This window comes from Muntiacus reevesi, chromosome 9 (genome assembly GCF_963930625.1).
Source record: "Muntiacus reevesi chromosome 9, mMunRee1.1, whole genome shotgun sequence".
NCBI lineage: Eukaryota > Metazoa > Chordata > Mammalia > Artiodactyla > Cervidae > Muntiacus > Muntiacus reevesi.
In genome coordinates, this window is record NC_089257.1 from 38843262 (window position 1) to 38858514 (window position 15253).

The window sequence follows — 15253 nt, forward strand, 5'->3', positions numbered from 1 at the left end:
GTTCAGTTCAGTCGTGTCCGACTCTTTGCGACCTCATGGACTGCAGCACTCCAGGCCTCGCTGTCTATCACCAACTCCCGGAGTTTACTCAAACTCATGTCCATTGAGTTGGTGATGCCATCAGCATTTTAGCTATATTAATAAACTCCTTTGTATCTAACCAAATTTTCTTACCAGAATAGCTGAAGTTGGTGAGCACAAGTAAACAGAAAAGTTAAGTATAAGGAACTGTTTTTTGCTCTAAAAATACTGAAGGCTAATAGTAGATTAGTGTTTTCCCTACAGACCTTATATATCTTTCTGGCATTAAAATAGAGAAGAGAGAGTGACTTCACCTGAGTAACCAAGCAAAACCTATATAAATGAAAGTATGTAGGGAGTTTCCAAGCATTAGACTCATGGCACTCTTCCTTCTTAACTTTATCTTCCTTTGGTAAAACATGTGCAGGCATAGCATAACAATGTAGGGATTTTTTTGGTTCTTACCAAAAATAAAATGCTCTAAAATTTGCATATTGAGAGTGCTAACAGCATGTAGATTCAGAAAGTTATCTTTTAAGTGAAAGAATGTGTTTTTTATAGTATTCTTGTCAGTTAGAATATTCTCTCAGCATTATGAGTAGCACCTTTATCTGCTTCACTCAACTCTAGCCTCATTTCCTCAGCAAGCATGATTGATCTCAGTTAGATATTGAGAACTTATAAACAAACTTTGAAAAGGTAGATTTCAAATGAGTGGGAAAGTTGATTATAAAGGTAATGATGGTGAGGCTCTCTAGAGAAAGGAAAATTTTGATCCCTAAACATACCAGATTTTAGATTTGTTAAAGATAAACATAACAGAGAAAAACATAGGTGAAAATTTAGCTGATCTTAGTGTGAGGAGGAGATTTTTAAGTATTCTGGCAAAGGTTAGATACTATATGGGAATATGGTGATAAATTTGACAATCCCAGAATTTTAAAATGTGTAATGCAGCAATGATAATAACAACAGTAAGTAACGTTTATTGAGCTAAGTGCCAAGGCTTATAGTAAGTGATTTACATGTAAACCACAGTGCCAAGATTGAGAAACTCTGTCTTAGAACTAAAGAATCTTTAACTCTGGTCTACTGGCCATGTTATACAGGCAGCGGTATCACCTGATGTTTTGCCATAGTGTAACAAATATTTCCAGCTTTCCAATCTGCATCATCTGTTTTCCCTACTCTGCTGCTTAGCAGATGTCACCTATACTAGTTTTTTGGTGGTGGTTGTTATGAGAGCATTCCACTACAAGATATTAATTCTGTATTAATTAGGATACCAGCTAACCTACAGAAATAGAGAGACTCAAAATGTAATGGCTCAAACACGATTATTAATTATTCTCATCCCGTAGTTAATTATTTCTCATCCTGTAGTTCGGGGAAGATAGACAGGTTCTGCCTCAGAAAATTATTCAAGTACCCAGGTAGCAAGATGACTCTACCACTTTCTCAAATCACCTGTTTGGCCAAACCTGGATCTTGACTTATTTGCCTTTTAGCTAAAGGGTACAGGAAAGAGAACCTTTCTCTGAAGAGCAAAGACATACTAGATCTTAAGATGTAGTGCTGAAAGTGGCATATGTTGCTCCTGTTCACGTTTGTGTTGGCTCCCAAGGCCCACACCTAACAGCAGGGGAAGCCAGGAAGTATAATCCCACCATGTGCCCAGGAAAAAAGGGAGAACAGATTTTGGTGGACAACAGATAGTTTCTACCACAACCACTATCTGTACTGTTTCTAAATATCTGATAAGGTAGATGACAATGTAGGAGTTAAAGGGTTCTTATAAATCAGTAAGAAAAATTAAAACATCCTAAAAGAAATAAGAAAAAGTTACAAACTGAGTTTTTAAAAAAGGAGATAATACTTTCATATATAAGTTTAACTAATATTTGACAAAGGAGCCAAAAATATTCAAGGGGAAAAGGATAGCCACTTCAATAAATGGTTTTGGGAAAACTGGATTTAACGGTATACAGAAGAAATTGGGCCCCCTACTTTATACCATATACAAAAATTAACTCAATATGGATTTAAGACTTAAGCATAAGACCTGATATCATAAAACTCCTAGAAGAAAACATAGGAAAAAGCTGTTTCACATTGGTCTTGGCAGATTTTTTTAGATATGACACCAAAAGCATAAGCAACAAAAGCAAAGATTTTTTTTTTCAATTATTTTTATTAGTTGGAGGCTAATTACTTCGCAACATTGCAGTGGGTTTTTTCATACATTGACATGAATCAGCCATGGAGTTACATGTATTCCCCATCCCGACCCCCCCTCCCACCTCCCCCCCACCCGATTCCCCTGGGTCCTCCCAGTGCACCTGGCCTGAGCACCTGTCTCATGCATCCCACCTGGGCCGGTGATCTGTCTCACCATAGATAATATACATGCTGTTATCTCGAAACATCCCACCCTCGCCTTCTCCCACAGAGTCCAAAAGTCTGTTCTGTACAACTGTGTCTCTTTTTCTGTTTTGCATATAGGGTTATCATTACCATCTTTCTAAATTCCATATATATGTGTTAGTATGCTGTAATGATCTTTATCTTTCTGACTTACTTCACTCTGTATAATGGGCTCCAGTTTCATCCATCTCATTAGAACTGATTCAAATGAATTCTTTTTAACGGCTGAGTAATATTCCACGGTGTATATGTACCACAGCTTCCTTATCCATTCGTCTGCTGATGGGCATCTAGGTTGCTTCCATGTCCTGGCTATTATAAATAGTGCTCTGATGAACATTGGGGTGCACATGTCTCTTTCAGATGTGGTTTCCTCAGTGTATATGCCCAAGAGTGGTATTGCTGGGTCATATGGCAGTTCTATTTCCAGTTTTTTAAGGAATCTCCCCACTGTTTTCCATAGTGGCTGTACTAGTTTGCATTCCCACCAACAGTGTAAGAGGGTTCCCTTTTCTCCACACCCTCTCCAGCATTTGTTGCTTGTAGACTTTTGGATAGCATCCATCCTGACTGGCGTGTAATGGTACCTCATTGTAGTTTTGATTTGCATTTCTCTGATAATGAGTGATGTTGAGCATCTTTTCATGTGTTTGTTAGCCATCTGTATGTCTTCTTTGGAGAAATGTCTGTTTAGTTCTTTGGCCCATTTTTTGATTGGGTCATTTATTTTTTTGGAATTGAGCTTCAGGAGTTGCTTGTATATTTTTGAGATTAATCCTTTGTCTGTTGCTTCATTTGCTATTATTTTCTCCCAATCTGAGGGCTGATCCTCTACATAGAAAACCCTAAAGACTCTACCAGAAAATTACTAGAGCTAATCAATGAATATAGTAAAGTTGCAGGATATAAAATTAACACACAGAAACCCCTTGCATTCCTATACACTAACAATGAAAAAACAGAGAAATTAAGGAAACAATACCATTCACCATTTCAACAAAAAGAATAAAATACTTAGGAGTACATCTACCTAAAGAAACAAAAGACCTATACATAGAAAACTATAAAACACTGATGAAAGAAATCAAAGAGGACACAAATAGATGGAGAAACATACCCTGTTCATGGATTGGAAGAATCAATATTGTCAAAATGGCAATACCACCCAAAGCAATCTATAGATTCAATGCAATCCCTATCAAGCTACCAATGGTATTTTTCACAGAACTAGAACAAATAATTTCACAATTTGTATGGAAATACAAAAAACCTCGAATAGCCAAAGTAATCTTGAGAGAGAAGAATGGAACTGGAGGAATCAACCTGCCTGACTTCAGACTCTACTACAAAGCCACAGTCATCAAGACAGTGTGGTACTGGCACAAAGACAGAAATATAGACCAATAGAACAGAATAGAAAGCCCAGAGATAAATCCATGAACCTATGGACACCTTATCTTTGACAAAGGAGGCAAGGATATACAATGGAAAAAAGACAACCTCTTCAACAAGTGGTGCTGGGAAAACTGGTCAACCACTTGTAAAAGAATGAAACTAGAACACTTTCTAACACCATACACAAAAATAAACTCAAAATGGATTAAAGATCTAAATGTAAGACCAGAAACTATAAAACTCCTAGAGGAGAACATAGGCAAAACACTCTCCGACATGAATCATAGCAGGATCCTCTATGACCCACCTCCCAGAATATTGGAAATAAAAGCAAAAATAAACAAATGGGACCTAATGAAACTTAAAAGCTTTTGCACAACAAAGGAAACTATAAGTAAGGTGAAAAGTTATTTAAATAAGTAGGACTACATCAAACTAAAAAGCTTCTGAACAGCAAAAGAAACTATCCACACAATGAGAAGGCAAGCCATAGAATGGGAGAAAATATTTGCAAATCATAGATAAGGGATTCACATCCACAATATATAAAGAAATCATGAAGTTCAATAGCAAAAGTAAAAAACCAAGCCCCTAAAAACCTCAGGTAAAAAATGGACAGAGAAACTAAATAGACATCTTTCCAAAGAACACATAAAAATGGACAACAGGTACATGAAAACGTACTCAAACCACTAATCATCAGGAAAATTCAAATCATATCAAAACCACAATGATATATCATTGCATACTCATTAGGATGGCTATCATCAAAAAGACAAGAGAAAACAAGTGATGGTGAGGATGTCAAGAAAATGGAGCCCTTGTGAACTGTTGGTGAGAATGTAAATTAGTATAACCGCTTTGGAAAACAGCATGGAAGTTTCCCAGTAGATCAAAACTAGGAATACCATATGATTCAGCAGTCCCACTTCTGGGTATATATCCAACAAAAACAGGATCTTAAAGGAGTATCTGTACCCTGGATTCACTCTAGCATTATTTACAATGGCTAAGATATGGAAACCACTTAAGTATCTACTGATGAATGAGTGGATAAAGTGTGGTGTATATACACAATGGAATATTAGTTCACCATGAGAACTGAGGAAATCCTATGATTTGTGACAATTTGGATGAAGCTTGAGGGTATTGTGCTAAGTAAAATCAGATAGAGAAGGACAAATACTGTATATTACTTATATTAATATTAATATGTGGAATCTAAAATGCCAAACTCATAGAAACAGAGTGGAGTGGTAGTTACCATGACCTAGGAGGTGGGGAAAATAGATATTGATCAAAAGGCACAAACTTCTAGTTACAAGATGAATACGCTTTGGTGATGTAAGGTACAAAGCTCTTACTGTTATATACTTGAAAGTTGCTGAAAGAGTGGATCTTAAATGTTCTCACCACAAAAAATAAATGGTAATTATGTAAAAGAATGGAAGTGTTAGCTAATGCTGTATGGTGGTGATCATTTTATAATATCAATATATAATATATCAAATCAACACATGGTACATCTTAAACTTATACAATGTTATATGTTAATTATATCTCAGTATTGCTGGAGATAGAAATAAAAAACTAGTGACAGTACCTATATAGCCATTTGAATTTTGACAGGGATATTAAGGCAAGGGTTTGATGAAGAAAAGAGTAGTCTTTCAACGGATGATGCTAGGACAATTGAATGGCCACGTGGAGAGGAATTAAGTTGGGTCTCTACCTCACATCTTGTGTAAAATTCAAGTGAATCTGAGAGCTAAAGTTTCAAAACTCTTAGAAGAGAAACCAAGTGTATTTTTGTTTCTTTGCCTCAGCAATTACATCCTAGAAATTTATTCTAAGTGTGTAAATAGATATCTGTGAAAATATTTATCCACATGCATGAGATTAAAAATGCAATGAGATGAAAAATTAAAAGAAACTAAATGTTTAAAAATAAAATATTTGATCATTTGATGTAATATAATATACTTTTAAATATAATTATTTAATAACAAATAGAATGTTATATATAACAATTTATATGATATAAATATGTAATACAAAATATTAACAATGATTAAGATATATCTAGATGTTATATGCTATAATTCATCTTTAAATTATGTTGTAGAAGATTATTTAATGACATGGAAAATAACACTATACTAACTTTAAGTGAATCATAAATATTATACAAGTCATAGTCTGAAATTTATTTTTTAAGTCTATTGTATAAATACATGTTCAGATAGGATAGTCATCTAAATATTTAGAATATTTAGAAGTAATTATTTCTAAATAGTGAGATTATATATGATTTTTGAAACAAATGATTTCCCATATATTCCTCCAACCCCATAAAATTCTGTTCCCTCTTTTCTAGCTGCTCTTTGTATATAGTGTACAGTTTTCAAATTCCCTGTTAGTTTCTGATGCTGTCTCTTGAATAAACTGATATTTGTGTTTTATATACCTCTCTACCACACAAGAGTGACTAAGCTATAATGTTTCCCTTAGAAGCATATTTTAGATGACACTGTAGTTACTTCTGCCCATTTGATTTGAATTTAACTGTATATATTATGTATGTTTTTTATTTTATTATGTATATTATTTTTATATACTTTAATATAATTTATAGTTTTAAGCTATATAATGCTAAGCAGTAAGTGAAATACTATTCCATAGCAGTTTCCCTATTTTCCATTCATGTACACAGTAAAGTACACAATAAAGTGAGAGTGTCAGTAGTGTTAAGTCATGGGAGTAAAGCTGACCAGAAGATAGCTGCCCAAATTATAAATCAGAATCAGTTATCGGTGTAAATGAAAGGTGAATTAATGTATTTCTGTTGTTCATCTATAAACCTCATCAGTAATTCTCTTCAGTTTTCTCCCCTTTAATTACAGCTGTTAATAACTAACAAAGGTGTGTGAATTTTACATCTATTGCCTTTCTGTAATCAAAGATAGAAACCTTAATGAGTACTGAAATTAGAGAAAATAAAGAAGCAGAGGAGATTTTTTTCAAAACCCCTAAATTAGCTGTAGATTTGTTTTCTACAGAATTTTAAGTCCCAACCAAGACTTGAGTCGTGCAGAACATCTGTGCTCTACCGTACCAGTATATACCATGCCATTCTGTGCTTTGTCCTGATACAATCTCTCACGAATACTTTCTCTCTCAAACCTTTCTGTCAGGTATCTTGGACTTTTGTTCAGTAGTAAACCAATTTCCTATTTCAACATTAACAAATTATTGTATATTTATAATAACATTATTATATAGTTCAAACATATAGAAAAATACAAAAAATAATATTACAGATGTTCATGTGTCCATTACTAAAGTTAGCAAATTAGATTTAGATAAAAATTTTTTAAGGAAATCAGATACAATATAGTTTAAATCCCTTTGTGACTCATCCCTTCCATTTCTTCTTTTCTTGTTCCCTTGTTTCTACCCTAGGGACAGCCACTATTCTGAGGTTACCATCTTTTATTCTAACCATGTTTTCAATACTTTTTACAAATTCACAAAGTATATATTCATAAGCAATTTACAGTATTGCTATGTGCCTTTAAAGGAACTGTATATAGTGGCATTGTCTTGTGCTTATTCTGCAACTTAATATTTTTAATACATTATGGTTTTGAAATTTATCTAAACATATATAACTCCTTCATTTTAGCTTCTGTATTAAGTGCCTTTTTATAAACTGCATTTGATCTACATATGCTATGGAAAGTATTTGAGTGATTTCTAATAGTTTACTATTAAAATGATGCTCCTGTGAACATTCCTGTACATATTTTCACATACACATGTGTCTGCCCCTGAGGTTACTGAACCACAGACTCTATACATAATCTAGTACTACCCAAAGAACTGTACCACTGCAGACTGTCTCCAGTACTGTACAGGTGTACCCATTTTCCCACATCCTCCTCAGGTCATAATATTGCAAATATTTTAGTTTTTACCAGTTGTTGGGTTTTAAATGGTATTTTCTATTTTCATTTCCCTTATCACTAGTAAAATTGAACATTGTTCATCATTCCTGTTTTTTCTGCTATAAATTGCTTACTGATATCCTTCATCATTTTTCTATTTTTTAAAATGTTTTTAAAATTTTGTTTTGTTTATTTTTTACTATGCTGGGTCTTCGTTGCTGCACATGGGGATTTCTCAGGTTGCGGCAAGCAGGAGCTGCTGTCTAGTTGCAGTGTGCAAGTTTCTCATTGCAGTGGCTTCTGTTGTTGCGGAGCACTGGCTCTGCAGTGTGCTGGCTTCAGTAATTGTGGCACATGGGCTTAGTTGCTCCACAGCATGTGGAATCTTCCCAGATGAGGTATCAAACCCATGTCTCCTGGATTGGCAGGCAGATTCTTAACCACTGGACCATGAGGGATGTCCTGTTATGTTTTTCTTATGGATATGTAGGAATTCTTTTTATGTCATGGATACTAATTGTCTGTTATATATTAAAGGTAACAAAGTCCAGGAAATTCCCCTGTGGTTCAGTGATGCTGCCACTGCAAGGATCTTAGTGGGTTCCATTCCTGGTTGGAGAACTTAAGATCCTTCATGCTGTGCAGCGCAGGTCAACCCCCACCCCACCACCACCGCAAAAGTAACAGAGTCTAATTCTTTTAAATTTATATCTATGAACAGAAGATTTGAATTTTTATGTAATCATAAATTATCATTCTTTTCCATTATTGTATTTTTTATGCTTCTGCCTAGAAATCATATGGGTATTAATCTATATTTTCTTCTAGATGTTCTAAATTTTTTTTTGTAGAGTTAGTCTTTAATCCTTTTGTAATTTACCTGTATTGGTTTAAGGTAGGAATTCTATATATCCTCTTTCTAGATAACCATTTGTCCCAATACCATTTGTTGAACAGTCAAATTTGGACTCGTTTCTATTATAAATCTGTTGAACAATCTGATTTGGACTGACTTCTCTTATGAATCAGTTCCTTTATACATGCATTTATTTCTTGGTTTTGGGATTGTTCCATTGGTCTTTTTGTCTGTTCCTGTCCAATATCACACTGTCTGTTCTTCAAAATTATATTGATTTGTAATGGTCCTTCTCTGTTACCTTTAGAATCAGCTTATTGTCCTATGTGTATTTTAATTGGGATTACATTTAATTTATAGATTACTTTTATGATATATTTTAACCTTGAGTCTTCTCATCTCAGTACAGATTTCCCCTGTCAACCGAAAGTAGAGTGTTTCTGTGAAACCTTTTATAAGCCAAAGCGGTGTAAAACAAAGAAGCAGTTCCCTTAGGACAGTTATCTTGCTAACAAATGCACAGAGTAAATAAAACACAGCTGCTGACAGGCATGGTTCAAAGCTCTGGTGGCTTGGTGCTGAGAGGCTGAGTGTAGTTTCTGGGGAAGGACTTGTCAGTGCCCCTCTTGCAGCTTGGGATGTGCACTGCCTCTATAACAGCTCACTCCAAAACAAATGCTGAATGCTATTTTTGCTTTCTCTCTCTCTCTTTTTTAAAGTAAAAATCCTCTTTAGATTTCTTTCAGTTAGCAAAAAATATATACTAATGTAAGCCTTTCATGAAAGTGAAGTAGCATCAAGCAAGCTTTCAGAAAGTGGTAGATACCTATATTTTTAGGATTTTTTTCTTACAGTGTTCAGTTAATGTTTATGATTTTCTTCCTGCTGATGTGGAACATCTTTTTTTTTCTATTATATAGTGTCTGTTGCTTTTTTGGATATGTTTTCCTTATATTCCTTGCATATTTTTTCATAATGCATATGAATGTAACTATTTATTAATATATTGACAGTTTTTTTTAAAACAGCTTTATTAAGATAATTTTCATACCATAAAATTCACCCATGGTAAATACACAGTTCAGTCAAGAAAATTTATAAAATTTACAATTTCATTTTAGAAAACTTCTGTCACCCCTAAAAGTTCCTTCATACCTGTTTGCGGCTGATGCCAGCTCCCACTGTCAGCCCCAGACAACCACCAATCTGTTTTATGTGTCTGTGGATTGCTTTTTCTGTAGATTTTATATAAATGGAATCATACAACTTGTGGCTTTTTGTGTTTGGCTTCTTTTACTTAGCATGATATTTTTTGAGATTTCATCAACTTTGTACCATGTATCAGTAGTTCATTCTTCTTTATTTTTGATTAATACTGTATTATATGGAAAGTCACATTTTTGTTTATCAATTCACCAGTCGATAGGCATTTGGGATTTTTCTGGGTTTTGGCTATTTTTAGTAGCTGCTATTAATATTCATGTACAAGTCTTTGCGTCTTTTGTTGCTTTTATTTCTCAATGGATAGATACCCAGCTATGGAGAGTCCTTATTCATTAAGTGGTTATTATATTTTCCTTTTAATTCTTTGGACAAAATTTTCTTTGAACATTTTTTTTTCTAATTATTTATTTATTTGACTACAGCGGATCTTAGTTGGAGTATGTGGGATCTAGTTCCCTGGCCAGGGATCGAACCCAGGCTGCCTGCATTGGGAACACAGAGTGTTAACCACTGGACCACCAGGGAAGGTCCTACCTTTGAACATTTTATAAAACTTGCTTTAAGGTCTGCTTCTACTAAATCAAATATATTGGCCTACTCAGGCAATATTTATTGCCTCCTTTTTTTCTCTGAGTATGGGAGACACTTTAACGTTTCTTTGCATGTCTCATAATTTTTTGTTGAAAATTGGACTTTTGAGATTACCAAAGAAAGATCTGGGTTCTTTACCCCACCCTACCCCCCAAGGGTTGTTTTTGTTGAGTTGGGTAGGTGGTTGTGTCATTGCTTGCCCAGACTAATTCTGCAGAATCTGTCTATTCTGCTGTATGCTGCTACTGGTATCTTTGCTCAGTTTCTTTTTTATTCTTAAACCTGGACCTCAGTGATTCATCCCTGAGTCTGCATAGTTTGGTAGTCAGTCTGTGATTGGTCAGAAATTGTGCTCAAATACATCAAACCAATAAGGCTTTTACCTTTTGGGTGGATGTGTTTTTTACTGGGGAGTGTATTCAAAGTCTAGGACTTCTTACCTTGCTTTTTTTCCTCTTGTGCCTTCTAAGGTCTCATCTGGAAGTACAAATAGCCTTCCTATTAATCTTGGGTGGCCTCAGCCTGCAAAGGCTTGGAGCAGGGCTTGGATTCCCAGCCAGAAATTGAGGCCATGTTGCTGCGGTAAAAGCACCAGATCCTAGCCACTAGATGAGTGGTCAGTGACAAGGGCCCTCATCCTACAGCTTTGCAGAAGAGAATTTCCAGAAAGACAGAAAGTAGTGAAGCAAGTAAAGTATTTATTAAGAGGAGAAAAGAGTATGTTATGTGTGGATAGACACACGGGCAGCCTCAGAGGGAGAGTCCCTGAATCACGCCCTCATGGCAGTTTAAATCATTTATATGGGGCATTTCTTCTGGTTTTCCTTTGGGCAGTCATTTTGATTTGCCTTATTCACAGTCCATATTTGGTATATCTTAGGATCCTTCCATGTGTGCGCACACATTTCTTAACCAAGAAGGATCCTACCAAAGAGGCATATGGGTAGCTCATTCCTTGACATTACTTCCCTCTTTGGCCTGCAGGTAGCTTTAATGTGCATATGTGGTCAGGGAGGTTTTAGGAATAAGAGACATGTGGTCTGGGCAGGGCCCAGCCTCCTCCCTTAATTGTCCTGTTATTCTTGTCTTGGAGTGTGGGTCAATAGAGAATGAAATCTCCAGTTGCTTTATGGTGGGAGGTGGGGATCATGGGTTGGCATCTACCTCATGCTTCACTATCAGTTAGGGATACATGGAAAGTTTCTGCTCTTTCATTTCCAGGATCTTTATGTTAAATTTCTGGCTAATCTGCTGGTCACATGATCACCCCAACTAGGACCACAGTCTCAGACTAGCAGAGCTACTGGTTTTCCTGATGCACTTCCTATGAAGATCACTACTTTTGTTAAATCTCTCTAGACAGGATACTCACCCTCTGTGATAGCCCATACTTTGTGGAGTGTGTTTCTCTCTGAATAAATCCACTTCTTGCCTATCTAAAAAAAAAAACAACCCTCTGGACATGAGCTTTTTAACCTTTTGCTCCAAATCAAGTTAGTCTCTCTGGCGGTGAACCTTCTGGTTTTCATTGCCACCATTATCCTGATAGAACTATTACTTAACTGAATGGAGATGGGACCAACCCTAGGCAAGAATGCCTCACATTGCCACTATGCTTACACAGAGGTCAACAGTTTTTCAATTTATTGTTTGCTTTTGGTTGATTTTCAGAGCCTGTATTAGGTTTAAGTGAAAGTCACTCAGTCATGTCCAATTCTCGAGGCCAGATACTGGAGTGGGTAGCCTATCTCTTCTCCAGGGGATCTTCCCAACCCAGGAATCAAACCAGAGTCTCCTGCATTGTAATGGCGGATTCTTTACCAACTGAGCTATCAGGGAAGCGTAATAGGTGTAAACACATACATTAAAAAAGAAGAAAGATCTCAAACCGCTAACCTAACCTTCCATTTTAAAGAACTAGAAAAATGAGAGGATACTAAACCAAAACAAGAAGGAAGGAAATAATAAACATTAGAGCAGAGATAAATGAGGTAGAAAATAGAAAAACAATAGAATCAGCAAAACCAGAAGTTGGTTCTCTGAAAAGGTCAACAAAATTGACAGACCTTTAGGTAGACTGACTATATTTCTCTCCTACCGCTGCCGTAACAAATTACCACAAATATGGTGGCTTAAAACAACAAAAATTTATTTCTCTCACAACTCTGGAAGCCAGAAGTCTAAAATCAAGCTGTCAACAGGATTGGTTCTTTGTGGAAGTTCTGAGGGGAGAAAATCCATTCCATACCTCTGCAGGTTTCTTGTGGTTGCTGGAAGTTCCTAGCAGCCCTTGGCATGTAGACTGGCATCACTGTGCTTCTGTTTTCACCTCACTTTCCCATATCTATTTCTCTACTGTCTCGTGTAAAAGAACGGATGGGAGTCTTAATTACATGTGTAAAACCCCTTTTTCCAAATAAGATTGGTTTCATGGGTTTGAGGAGTTAAGACATGGGTATATCTTTTCTTTTTTTTTTTTTTTTTGACCGCACAGAGCTTACAGGATTTTAGTTGCCCAACCAGGGATTGAATCGCCATGCTTGACAGTGAAAACACAGATTCCTACCCACTGAAGCTCCAGGGAAGTCTTAAGACATGGATATATCTATTATGGGCCACCATTCAATCCACTACACTGATACCTCCCCTCATCCCACCCCCCCCCAAAAAAGATTTAAATTACTAAAATCAGGAATGAAACTGTGATATTACTACCAATCTTATAGAAATCAGGATTATAAGAGAATACTATAAACAGATACCAATAAATAACCTAAACAGAATGGACAAATTCCTAAAAACACAAACTCAAAACTAACTGAAGAAGAAATAGAAAAATCTAAACAATTTTATAATAAATAAAGTGATTGAATCATAGTAAAAAAAATTCCACTGTAGAAAAATGTAGTACCAGATGGCTTCATAGGTGAATTCTCCCACATATTTGAAGAATTAACAAATTCTTCCCAAAAAACAGAGGGAGAACTTCCTAACTCGTTCTATGAGGGGAGCATTATCCTGATACCTTCTAATTTTTTCTGTGCATATATTGTATATACATGCTTCAAAATCGGTATCATTTTGTTTTCACAAGTACTTTTTTCATATAAAATACATTTTGAAATATTCTTGCCTTTAAATATTACTTGAAAATGTGATTTTAATGACTGCATAGTATTTTATTATATTAACATGCTATAGATTTTCATGTCCCTTTTTGTCCATTTATATCAATCTGTAGTGAAGATTTTCTATTTATTTTCTTTTGAGGAGTTTTTAATACTAATTTTTGTATACCTCTTTGATAACTTCCTTAAGACAGCCTTTAAGAAATGTGTTCCCTGGTCAAAAACAAAGATTTGTTAATATTTTCCGTATAGACTCATTACCTTCCACAAAGATTATATCAATTTATACTCTGAAAAGCAGTGTACAAAAGTACCTATTCCTGATGTTATCAAAGCTGTCTTTTAAAATTAAATAAATATACCTATAAGAGCAACAGTTTGGATGAATGTAATACCCTTAATTTAATATTATTTTAATTTTTTATTCATGGTAAATTGCACATTTTAATTTTGTGCTATTTAAACAATTCCTCAGAACAGTCAAAAGTTGAAGAAAAGAATGGATCATTAAACAGATAAGATAGTTAATGCCAAAGATAGTGATGATACATTAACAGAGTTGGAGTTCATATTTTATACCAAACAAACTGACATCCAACATATTTTTATTAAGTACTTATATTCTCTTACATACTACTTTAGATATGGAAGATATAGTACGGTTAGCTCACATTTTCATTGCAGGGCATTCATTCATTGATAATTTAACAGATATTTACTCAGGGCCCTCTATGTGCCTTTTATTGGAGATACAATATTTAACAAGATCCAGATGGCCTGTGACCCCTTAAAGGAGAATAAAAATATCAAAATAGTCTTATTCATTGACTACTTATTATTTTCCACACATTATATTGATATTAACCTCATTACATACATTATTTTCTTTGATATTAAACTAATATTTGGAAACTGCATTTTGGAGACTTGCATGTGTCTGATCAAACCCATTCATATCAAATAAGATACTAACTTGCTTTTTTAAATTTATTTATTAAAGTATCAAATTTATTTCAATATCTAGTTTCATTTTTAAATTAAAGCTATTGGATAATTTTTTGCAATTTAAAATTCATTATTAGAGGTGAGGAAAACATTAATAAGCTATTAATTATTGAAAACAAAATTATCAATGATGCATTTTAAAAAGCCATGTTAAAGAGTAAAAAGTTCCAATTATACTATTTGACTGAAGGAAATATCCTTTACCTCTTTATTTCTGACATTCTCATTTTGACATAATTTACACCTTTTTCACACAATTAATACAATGCAAACAAAAATTTTCCAAATGTTAAGACTTTCTTTACTGTTTATGACATGAATAACTATAACTCTTTAAAAGTTCCTTAAAAGAAAGTTGAAATTTTAATTTTGATACTAACCTCATTACCTCAGACCGTGAACCTGTCTGACCAAAACGCAAAGGACATCACCACCACATGAATTAAAACAAAGAATAGAATAAAAAGCAAAAGTGGTATCTATATAATCAGCAAATTATCTGATAAGACATGTTAACTACTTCACATTTCTACTTAGCACAAGTGAGAATAAACTGGTTCCAAGGTACTACGGGTTTGGCATTTTCACTCTTAAGCTTTAAATCATAGTGTTACTCAAGTCATCTCTAAGAAAATGGCAGTGTTCATAAGTACAAAAATGAT

The 15253-nt window shown here is 34.7% G+C and overlaps 1 protein-coding gene across 2 annotated transcripts in view; it reads left to right on the top strand.

Moving 5' to 3' along the window:
* FCHSD2 (FCH and double SH3 domains 2) overlaps positions 1–15253 on the top strand; it is a 245329-nt gene that overhangs the window by 145235 nt on the left and 84841 nt on the right. The gene's annotated exons all lie outside the window — the stretch shown is intronic.